Source organism: Equus quagga, chromosome 17, assembly GCF_021613505.1.
Source record: "Equus quagga isolate Etosha38 chromosome 17, UCLA_HA_Equagga_1.0, whole genome shotgun sequence".
NCBI classification, from domain to species: Eukaryota; Metazoa; Chordata; class Mammalia; order Perissodactyla; family Equidae; genus Equus; species Equus quagga.
In genome coordinates, this window is record NC_060283.1 from 17,602,963 (window position 1) to 17,613,204 (window position 10,242).

Genomic DNA, 10,242 nt, shown 5'->3' on the forward strand with positions numbered 1-10,242 from the left:
CCCTACATGATGGACACTATGGGAATGTGAAGAAAATGTCATATGGATACTTGAGGTTCATGAAATATACCACAAATCCTTATTGTCCAGAACACACGGATCTTCTGGGGCAATGGAAGAATAAGGAATATTAAGAATTTTGTGATGAAAAAAGTGAAGGAAGTTACATGTTAGATAGTAAGTGCAGTTTAAAAAAAGATCACAAATGTCAGAGCCAAGACAAATGGTTAAATGGTTCCAACTATTTGTTCTAAAGTTTTAATTTAAATGTATTGTATAAATGTGCACTTTAAAACAACAGCTATAATCTTCCAATAAAAGCTTTGACCTTCTTAGGCTCAAGCTGCTCATTTGTTAAATCTGACTAATAATCCTAATTTTCAGTCTTGTACTAAAGAGTATTGAAAAAATAAATCAACTAAACCTGCCACATATTGAATATTGAGATGTAAGTTTCTTTGCAGTTAAAATGTTCTGGTGGGGAAAAAAAAACAAATATTGGGTTTAGAATACAATGGAATTTTGTTTGTTGGTTTGTTGTTTCAGTTTGTAAACCTTGATATTGTTATTTCTCTTCATGGGAAAGGTGTAGTGGAATGGAATGTGGAAAAGTATGGCAGAGTACTCATTCTCTGTGGAAGAGATCACACTTTTATGACGATATGAAATCCTAAAGACACATCTTTCTCCATGGAATTAAAAAGATATGTTGGTTGCTTTTTAAAAAAAAAATTCTTGTAATCTAAACAACTGAAACTTTTTGAATAATATTAAACTGATGCAGAAGGCACAATGTTAACAAAGATATCTTGTATATCTCGATTAGAGCTTATGAAAATATTTGGAAGGAAGTACTTCCTAAAAATAAATCTTAAGAAAATTTTGAGTAAATTCCCAGCAGTTTAACAATTCCAAATTTTATTCTCAACAAATAAACATTGTTTGCCCTGCTTCAAAGTCAAACTATGTGCATGAAAACCATTTGATCTTATTTTCTCTTTAGGACATCTCCCAAAGATAACCAAGATGGTAAACTTTATGAAAATTTAGTCTCAAAGAAGCAAAATACAATATTATGAAATATCAAAAAACTCAATATTATAAGTTTAAAATTGTTCAATCACAATAAAATAATAAACAAAGAATGGTTTGATCAATGTGCCCTTGTTTTAAGTATAACTCAGTGACTATACTTGAGATATTAGAATGTTTACAAATTGTCTATAAGCCAACAATTTGGAGAACACAATAAGAGCTTTCTGCTAAAAGATAAACTTCATCTCCATGGCCTTATGGACTCAGCTGCTTTCTGGAAGGCCCCTCATTCCAGTTGCTTACCCTTGACCAGGAAGGACAGTCCTGGAAGGAACACACCTTTCCCTCTCCTATGATATTTTGGCATGGTCTTTGTACCAAATACATCTATTTTCTCAACAGCCCTTTGAGACACTTTCCACACAAGTTCAGATATATGTACCTTATTGTCCAAGAAACAATTAGAATTCATTTGGAATATGAGGATGATATCTTAATTAGGATATGATGAACTAAGGAGCATTTCATTAAACGTTGATTTTCTTAATGGATCTAAGTCCTAATAGAATTGCTAAGTGTGTCTGATTATAGAAACTCTCCAAATTGTACTAATTAGAGTTTTCTAGAATGTACCATATTTTTCATAAGTTTTTTCTTGCAAAATGCTCTTCTCTCTCTTCTAGGCTACTCCGTCTTGTCTCATTCATCAGGACTCCTATCTGGTGTTATAGGTCGAGTTTATCTCATCACAATTCATATATTGAAGTCCTGATGCCCTGTAACTCAGAATGTGACTATATTTGGAGATAGGGTCTTTATAGAGGTGATTAAGTTAAAATGAGGTGGTTAGCGTGAACACTAAACCAATCAGACTGATGTCTTTATGAAAAGACGAAAGGGGGGCTGGCCGGGTGGTGTAGCAGTTAAGTGTGCACCTTCTGCTTCAGTGGCTGGGGTTTGCTGATTTGGATCCTGGGTGCAGACATGGCACTGCTTGGCAAGCCATGCTGTGGTAAGGCATCTCACATATAAAGTAGAGGAAGATGGGCATGGATGTTAGCTCAGGGCCAGTCTTCCTCAGCAAAAGAGGAGGATGGGCAGCAGATGTTTGCTCAGGACTGGTCTTCCTCAAACAAAAAAAAAAAAAGAAGAAAGGAACGTTAAAACACACCAAAAAAACACCAAGGATAGATGAAAACATAAAAAAGGACTATTTGAGGGCATGGCAAGAAGGAGCCCATCTGCAGACCAAGGAAAGAGGCCTCAGAGGAAATCAACTTTGACAACACCGTAATCTTGGCCTTTTAGCTTCTGGAACTGTCAGAAAACAAATTTCTGTTCTTTCCATAACCCAGTCTGTGGTATTTTGCTATGGAAGCCCTAGCAAAGTAATATACTTGCCTTTCAACACTAGGGTTTTTTTATCTTGTTGTAATCTCATGATATTTTTAAAATTTAATTAATTAATTTATTTACTGGTGAGGAAGATGGGATCTGTGCTAACATCTGATGCCAATATTTCCCTTTTTGCTTGAGGAAGATTTTCCCTGAACTAACATCTGTACCAATCCTCCTCCACTTTGTATGTGGGTTGCCTCCACATCATGGCTTAATGAGGGGTGTACCTGGGATTTGAACCTGCAAACCTGCCCTGCAAAAGCAGAGTGTGTCCAGCTCAACTACTCTGCCACCTGGTCGGCCCCCACAATCTCATGTTTTATGTGTAAAAGGACTACTAAAATTAAGAAATGCAACACACTGTAATGAAATATTCTCTAACTTCTCATTAATTCACACATAACAGTGAACAGGCAAAGAAATACATTCATAGAACCTGGTTATCAGTCATTGCTTCACCTAATAGAAATTTTTACTCTGAATTTGCTCTTGCATGTAAAGCTTTTTGAAATTTCTTTATTTGTCTTCTTATCTATTTCTGTCTACATCTCCATATCTGCCCATTCCATTCAGCTGCCATACTTTTCCCCGTAATTCTTTTGTTGTCATTATTGTTGAGGTAACGTTGGTCTATAATTTGATTTTTTAATGGTTGGAGAAAATATTCTTTTATTGCAAGCTGTCAGTGACTGTAAGTAGAGATATATATTCCTTCTTGATCTATTGTCATGGAAATCTTTGTATCATGGCAAGAAAAACTGAAAATAAGTAAAAAATATTTATTTCTAGGATCACTTTATAGTAGATTTTTTACTTAGGACCACCTGAATCATACTTTCTCCCAACAGATGGGTGATTGTCTCTGGATTCAGAAGTTCTGGGGGTTTGCATTCCTGTTTTCTCAACTATGAACTACATAATTTGAAGAAAGAATTTAATCTATCTAATCCTGACAATCTTTCCATAACTACTTTCATCATTCCCACATATAGATTAAAATATATTCTATATAGGCAACTAATGAACTGTGTGAAAATTATTTTAAAAATCCATTCTCTTTCTATTTTGGAAAAATCCCAGTAATTTCATACTCTATTCCAAGCTAGCAGGTATAGAAGTTTTTTAAGTGGACCATCCTCATTTATTTAAAAAACTCATTCACATACATTGGTAAAAACTTCAACAGACAAATGCACACTGATGTTTTCACATTATCCCTTCATTTTTTTGTTTGTTTTCTTCTATTATGTATTTCTGAGAGTACAGGACAGTAACAATGACAGGGAGATATTCTCAAAAATAAAATACAGCCATTGTTTACCAAGTATTTTTATTTAAGAAAACTTTTCTCTATCTAACATTTTATCCAGGGTGTTTTTAAAATATTTATTTCTTAAGCTATAGATCAAGGGATTCAACCTTGGAAACACCACAGTATAGAACATCAATGCCTTTTATCCCTTTTCAATACATAGCTAGCACTTCGTCAGGAGTAAATGAAGAAGATGGAACTGTAGTACAAGGTGAGAGCTGTCAAGTGAGAGCTACAAGTGGAGAAGGCCTTGAGGTGGCCTTAGGGGGAGTGGATCTTTGAGATGGCAGCAATGATGAAAAGGTAGGAGGCAAGAATAAGCATGATGAGAGTGATGACATTGGAGGCAAGTATAAAATACAGCCTGGTAGCTATACTTCATATTACAGGCAAACTTTCCAAAGGGAGCAGATCACGGAAAAAATCATCAATGATCTTCTTGCCACAGAAGCTCAGGGTAAATGTTTTGCTGGTGATGATTACTGAGTTAATAAAGCCACTGACATATGAAGTTGCAACAAGACTGTACATAACCTTGGGGACAAGGCCTTGGAATAAAGCAAGGGGTTAGAGATGGCCACAAAATGGTCATAAGCCATGGCAGCCAACAGGTAAGCCTCACTATACCACAGATTGGCTGAAAAGAAGAACTGAGCCAGACAACCAGCAAAGGAGATGCTTTTGTCTGCAGAGATGCAGGTCATCAGGATTTTAGGGGTATAGAGAGAAGGACGCCAGAGATCCAGGAACGACAAGTTTCCAGTGAAGAAATACACGGGTGTGTGGAGTCAAGAATCAGCATAGATCAGAGAAATCAAAGTAATATTCCCCAAGAGACCGATGACATAAACGATGAGGAAAATGAAAAAGAGTACTTTCTATAACTACAAGTCTGCTGTGAAGCACGAAAGTATGAATTCTTTTACTTTGGTGAAATTTTGTTCATCCACTGATTTGGCATTTCTATGGGTCCTCGCTGTGAAAAGAGAAATAAATATGTATGACTTAAGATCTCAGTATATCAGCACCTCATCATTTGCCATTGTAGATCATTGAAAATCCCAACTGATGCAGTTACTTTGTAAATTTTGAGACATGGTTATGCTTATTTGGGTATCATCCTTGCTGGATAAGTGGGAAATTATTCTATGTTGCCTGAGAGATCAAGAATTATACACAAACACAGTGTGTGTAACCTTATATTCTTAAACATTTTGGAGGGGTTGATTTATGTATCTTCTCTTCTGTTTGCACTTAGAGTGACTGTGGAAATTGTACAAGATATAAAAAAGGGAATTTGAAAGGATGCAATGATTTCTCTTTATATGTTTGAATCTTTTTGTCCTTTACCAGAGAATTATATGAAAAAGCACACATAATATTCTAACCATAATTTCGAATATCCTTGGAGGTGCATTTTACTGTAATTTATGGGAAGATAATAGCTATATTTTATTCAACTTTTTGTCCACAAAACCAAGAACACACTTTTGCATAAAGAAGAAAATGTCTAACTTGAATAAGTAATAAAATAATAGATCTAGTTAGATAATAGGAATTTGAGAACATAGCTACTTGTTTGACCCTCAAATTTACCCTCAAAGAATGTGAAAATATTAATCAATTGATAATTGTGTTCACAATCTGGTTGACTTTACTATAGAATCAATGGCAAAACAAAAACAAAACTAAGCAAAAAGCAAACAAAATAAGACTAAATTGGAAAAACTAAATTGTTACAGGGAATATAACAGGTTGAATAATGGCCCCAGTAGATATCCATGTTCTAATTCCTGAAATCTCTGAATGTTACGTTATATGAGAAAAGAAGTATTATGTTAAGTTGGGTAGATTATCAGCGTGAGCCCTAAATGCAATAAAAATATCCTTATATGTCTGCTCATATCCTCTACCCATTTTTATACTGAATTGTTTGTTTTTGTTGTTGTTGAGTTTATGAGTTCTTTATATATTATGGAAATTAACCCCTTGTTGGAAATATGATTTGCAAATATTTTCTCCCAGTTGGTGGGTTGTCTTTTAATTTTGTTCCTAGTTTCCTTTGCCTTGAAGAAATTCTTTAGTCTGATGTAGTCCCATTTGCTTTTTTTTTCTTTTTTCCCATGCCTTATCCAAAGAACTTGAAATCAACAATTAAAAGAGCCTTATACACCCCTACATTCATTGCAGAATTATTCACAATAGCCAAGACATGGAAGCAATCCAAGGGCCCATCAACTGACAAATGGATAAAGAAAATGCCATGTATACATATATATATATATATATATATATATATATATGCGCAATGGGATACTACTCAGCCATAAAAAAGACAAAATCATCCCATTTGCAACAACATGGATGGATCTCGAGAGTATTGTGTTAAGGGGAATAAGCCAGATTGAGAAAGACAAACAGTACATGATTTCATTCACATTTGGAAGTTAAAGAAGCACATGAATAAAGAGAACAGATTAGTGGTTACAAGAGGAGAAGGGGGTCAGTGGGTGTGTGACAAGAGTAAAGGGGCACAAATATATGGTGACAGATAAGAATTAGACTATTGGTTGTGAGCATGATGCAGTCTATACAGAAACATAAATAACAATGTACAACTGAAATTACACAATGTTATAAACCATTATGACCTCAATAAAATAACTGAAAAATATGTATACATATCTATGTATCTTTATATTATGGAGGCAGAGGGAGATTTAACTATAGACACAAGTGGATGAGGAAGTGGAAGCTCAGAAGCAGAGATTGAGGAGATACAACTGCAAAGAATGTCAATAGCCACAAGAAGCCAGAGGAGGCAAGAAATAAAATCTCCGCTGTAGCCTCTGGAGTATGACCCTGGTAACACTTTGAATTTGGCCCAGTTATATTGAGTTGTACTTCTGACCTGCAGAACTGTGAAGGAATAAGTTTCTGTCATTTTAGAGGGACAAAGGAAAAGTCTTCAATATATAACAAAAATATCAGTATCATTCAACTTACGTGCTTTAATATACAGATTTAAGCATATGAATATATATATATATATGTATAGTATATGGACTTTATGTGCACACGTCTTTATTTTAGCATCTACATAACTCAAGAAAGAATGAGAATGCAAATTATAGCTAATTACATTTTCACCAGGGATTCGTAGCCTTAAAAAATTTTCCTCATCTTATTAAATAACAACCAATTTGTCAACATTTAATTTTCTTTAATTGCTATGTAAGTTATTTCCCAAACTCTGAAATCCTGAGGGTCGTAGGGATCTACCCCCATGGGGATGCAGAAACTGATACAAATGATTCTGGGACAGGCATATTTGAATTCAGTTGAAGTGATGGTCTTGCTCAGAATTTTAGGTGAGTTGCTTAATTCACATGTTAGAGGCTTTATCTTCATATCCTAAGACACACATTTTTTGCATAATTGTTCTTGTTAAGGTTAAATTCATTAATAATAAAACCAACAAAAGCAATAAAAATTAAATAAAGTATAAGTTTCTAGTACTACATTATTTATGTAGTGTACGTATGTATATTATTTACATTCAAAATTGACTCTTAGGATATTGTAATATATTACATTTTTACTGTATTATATGTATAAAATACAGTGAATTCTATGTACTTCATAATCCCATCATTACATATCATCTTTTGTACATATTTTTTCCAAAGCTCTGTATATCTCCTCTTTTTTCCTTATAATCTCCTGAGTATTTTCTTATCCCTATAAATACTATTATGAGATATGAATTTATAGTAGCTATAGAATGTCCCAACAGAAGAAAGCACTGATAGAAAAATACTTCATTCTTTAAAAAAATGGGTGAGTCCAATTTTTCAGATATAAATACATAACTTTTGAAGCTAAGAAGTCACACCTTTAGCAAAACAGCAAATTGACATGATAAAGAAGACCAAAGTGCAAGAAAATAGAAATTATAAGTTCATCTTCCCTTTAGTGAAACGTTTGTTCCTAAAGGAAAACGTAATCAGCAGCTTTGGAAACTTGGAATTTAATATTATTAAAGTCATTAAAAAGGAGGCCATTACACTGAGATGGATCTTATACCTTCATAGCCTATGTCAGCAAACCAGAACCTAAAACACAGTCAATGCACTTGAATCTGAGAAAACAAAACTTAAGAACAACCAGTCACAAACAGCCAGCTGGGTTTTCCCAAATAAGGCAACTGCATAAGCCAGAGCCAATCCATTAATTTACTTGCTTTGCTTCCACTTCTCTACAAAAACCTCTCCCCTAGCTCCCGTTGGCAGAGAACTCCTAACCGCATTCTGTTTGATGCGGTCAAGTTCAATGCATGCTCATATAAACTCAAGAATTTATATGTAGCTAAGTTTATCTATTAACAACTTATAATTGTAAATTCTGAGGTGTTCATGGGAAAATGAAAACTTTTTCTAAAACAAGCAGTGGCATTGCTGGATCTTAGACTTCAAGGGTTACCAGTGATATAATGATGTTTATTTAGCATATCTTCTGTATATTCAGTACAGCGATTCAATCTGAAATCTCATTTTATCTTCTTTTAGATGAGATTCCCTATAGGCATGGAAAGAAGCAATCAGACAGTGACAGAGTTCATCCTGGTGGGCTTCACAGCAGACCCTGTGATGCAGCTCGTCCTGTTTGTGGTGTTCCTTGGTGTGTATTCTGTGACTGTGGTAGGAAATACCACACTCATAATGTTGATCTGTAATGACTCCAGGCTGTAACTCCCATGTACTTTTTCATTGGGAACCTGTCTTTTCTAGATCTCTGGTTTTCTTCGGTCTACACCCCAAAGATCCTAGCGACCTGCATTTCTGAAGACAAAAGCATCTCCTTTGCTGGCTGTGCAGCTCAGTTCTTCTTTTCTGCTGGGCTTGGGTATAGTGAGTGTTATTTATTGGCTACCATGGCTTATGACCGCTATGTGGCCATTTCCAACCCCCTGCTTTATGCTCAGGCCATGTCAAGGAGATTGTGCATCTGTTTGGTTATGTATTCCTATACTGGAGGTTTTGTCAGTGCAATACTACTCACAAGCAACACGTTCACAATGGACTATTGTGGTGACAATGTCATTGATGATTTTTTCTGTGATGTCCCACCCCTGGTGAAGTTGTCCTGTGATGTGAAAGAGAGCTACCAGGCTGTGCTGTACTTCGTCCTGGCCTCCAACGCCATTGCACCTGCAGTGCTCATACTGGCCTCCTACCTCTTCATCATTGGCGCCATCTTGAGGATCCGCTCCACCCAGGGCCGCCTCAAAGCCTTCTCCACATGCTCCTCCCACCTGATTTCTGTCACGTTATACTATGGCACCATTCTCTACAGCTACTCTCGTCCAAGTTCCAGCTATTCCCTTGAGAGGGACAAAATGGTTTCTACATTTTATACTGTGGTGTTCCCCATGTTGAACCCCATGATTTACAGTCTGAGGAATAAAGATGTGAAAGACGCCGTGAGGAAACTTTTCAGGTTAACACAATCTTAAGTCTAAACTGACGTGAATTACTGAAATCAGTGATCAGTGAAACTAAACTCCTTCCATGGGAGGTTGGGGAACTGGATTGAAAAATACTTTTTTTTTTCTCTTTACAAAAATCCAATGAAAGAGATTTTACTTCTTTGTATTTGTTTTGTTTTAGTGATCAAACTATAATCTATACTGTGTAGTTTAGATTCAATTTTATATTAACATAGTTTTTAAAGCAGCATCAGGGTTTATTGCAAAATAGAAGTGTATATATTACTTATGGGATCTCAAAGGCTTACATTTTACTTAACTATCTACCTTGAGATTGACCCAGTTTTGTTTCTGTACATAATGGGCATTATGGGACTGTGAAGAAAATGTACTTGGATTCTTGAGGCTTGTGCAATACACCCCAAATCCTTCTTGCCCCATACCCACAGAGCTTCTGTAGTAGTAAAACAATAAGAAATATTACGAGTTTTGTGATGAAAAAAGAGAGGGCATTGATGTGTTAGATAAGAAGTGCAGATGAAAAGAAAGGTGACAAATGTTGAGTTAATACAAATGGTGAAATGGCTATAACTATTTGTTCTAAAATTTAAATTTGTGCATTTTATAAATAGGCTCATTACAATAGCTATAATCTTTGAGTAACAAACTTCTAAATTCTTAGGCTCAAACTAATCACTTGTCAAGTGCAACTAATGATCCTTAATTTGCAGTGTTGTTATAAAAAGTATTAAAAAAAATATCAACTAAACCTGCCACATACTGAATATTGAGCTTTAAGTTTCTTCATACTTAAAATCTTCTGGTGGGGGGGGTGGCAAAAGGAGCACTGAGTCTAGAATATAGTGGGTTTTTGCTTGTTGATTTGTTTGTTCCAGTTTTATCCTCTTGATGTTATTTTGTTTCATAGGGAATACATTGCGTTATGGAATGAGAACCAGGATGGCAGAGTACTCATTCTATGTAGAAGAGATCACTCTTTTATGGTAAT

General features: G+C 35.3%; 2 pseudogenes; one reads left to right on the forward strand and one right to left on the reverse strand.

Moving 5' to 3' along the window:
- Nucleotides 1-3,767: 3,767 nt before the first annotated feature.
- On the reverse strand, nucleotides 3,768-4,842 carry LOC124229146 (olfactory receptor 1013-like; annotated as a pseudogene).
- A 3,471-nt stretch (nucleotides 4,843-8,313) lies between these two features.
- LOC124229520 (olfactory receptor 1013-like) lies at nucleotides 8,314-9,260 on the forward strand (annotated as a pseudogene).
- Nucleotides 9,261-10,242: the final 982 nt, after the last annotated feature.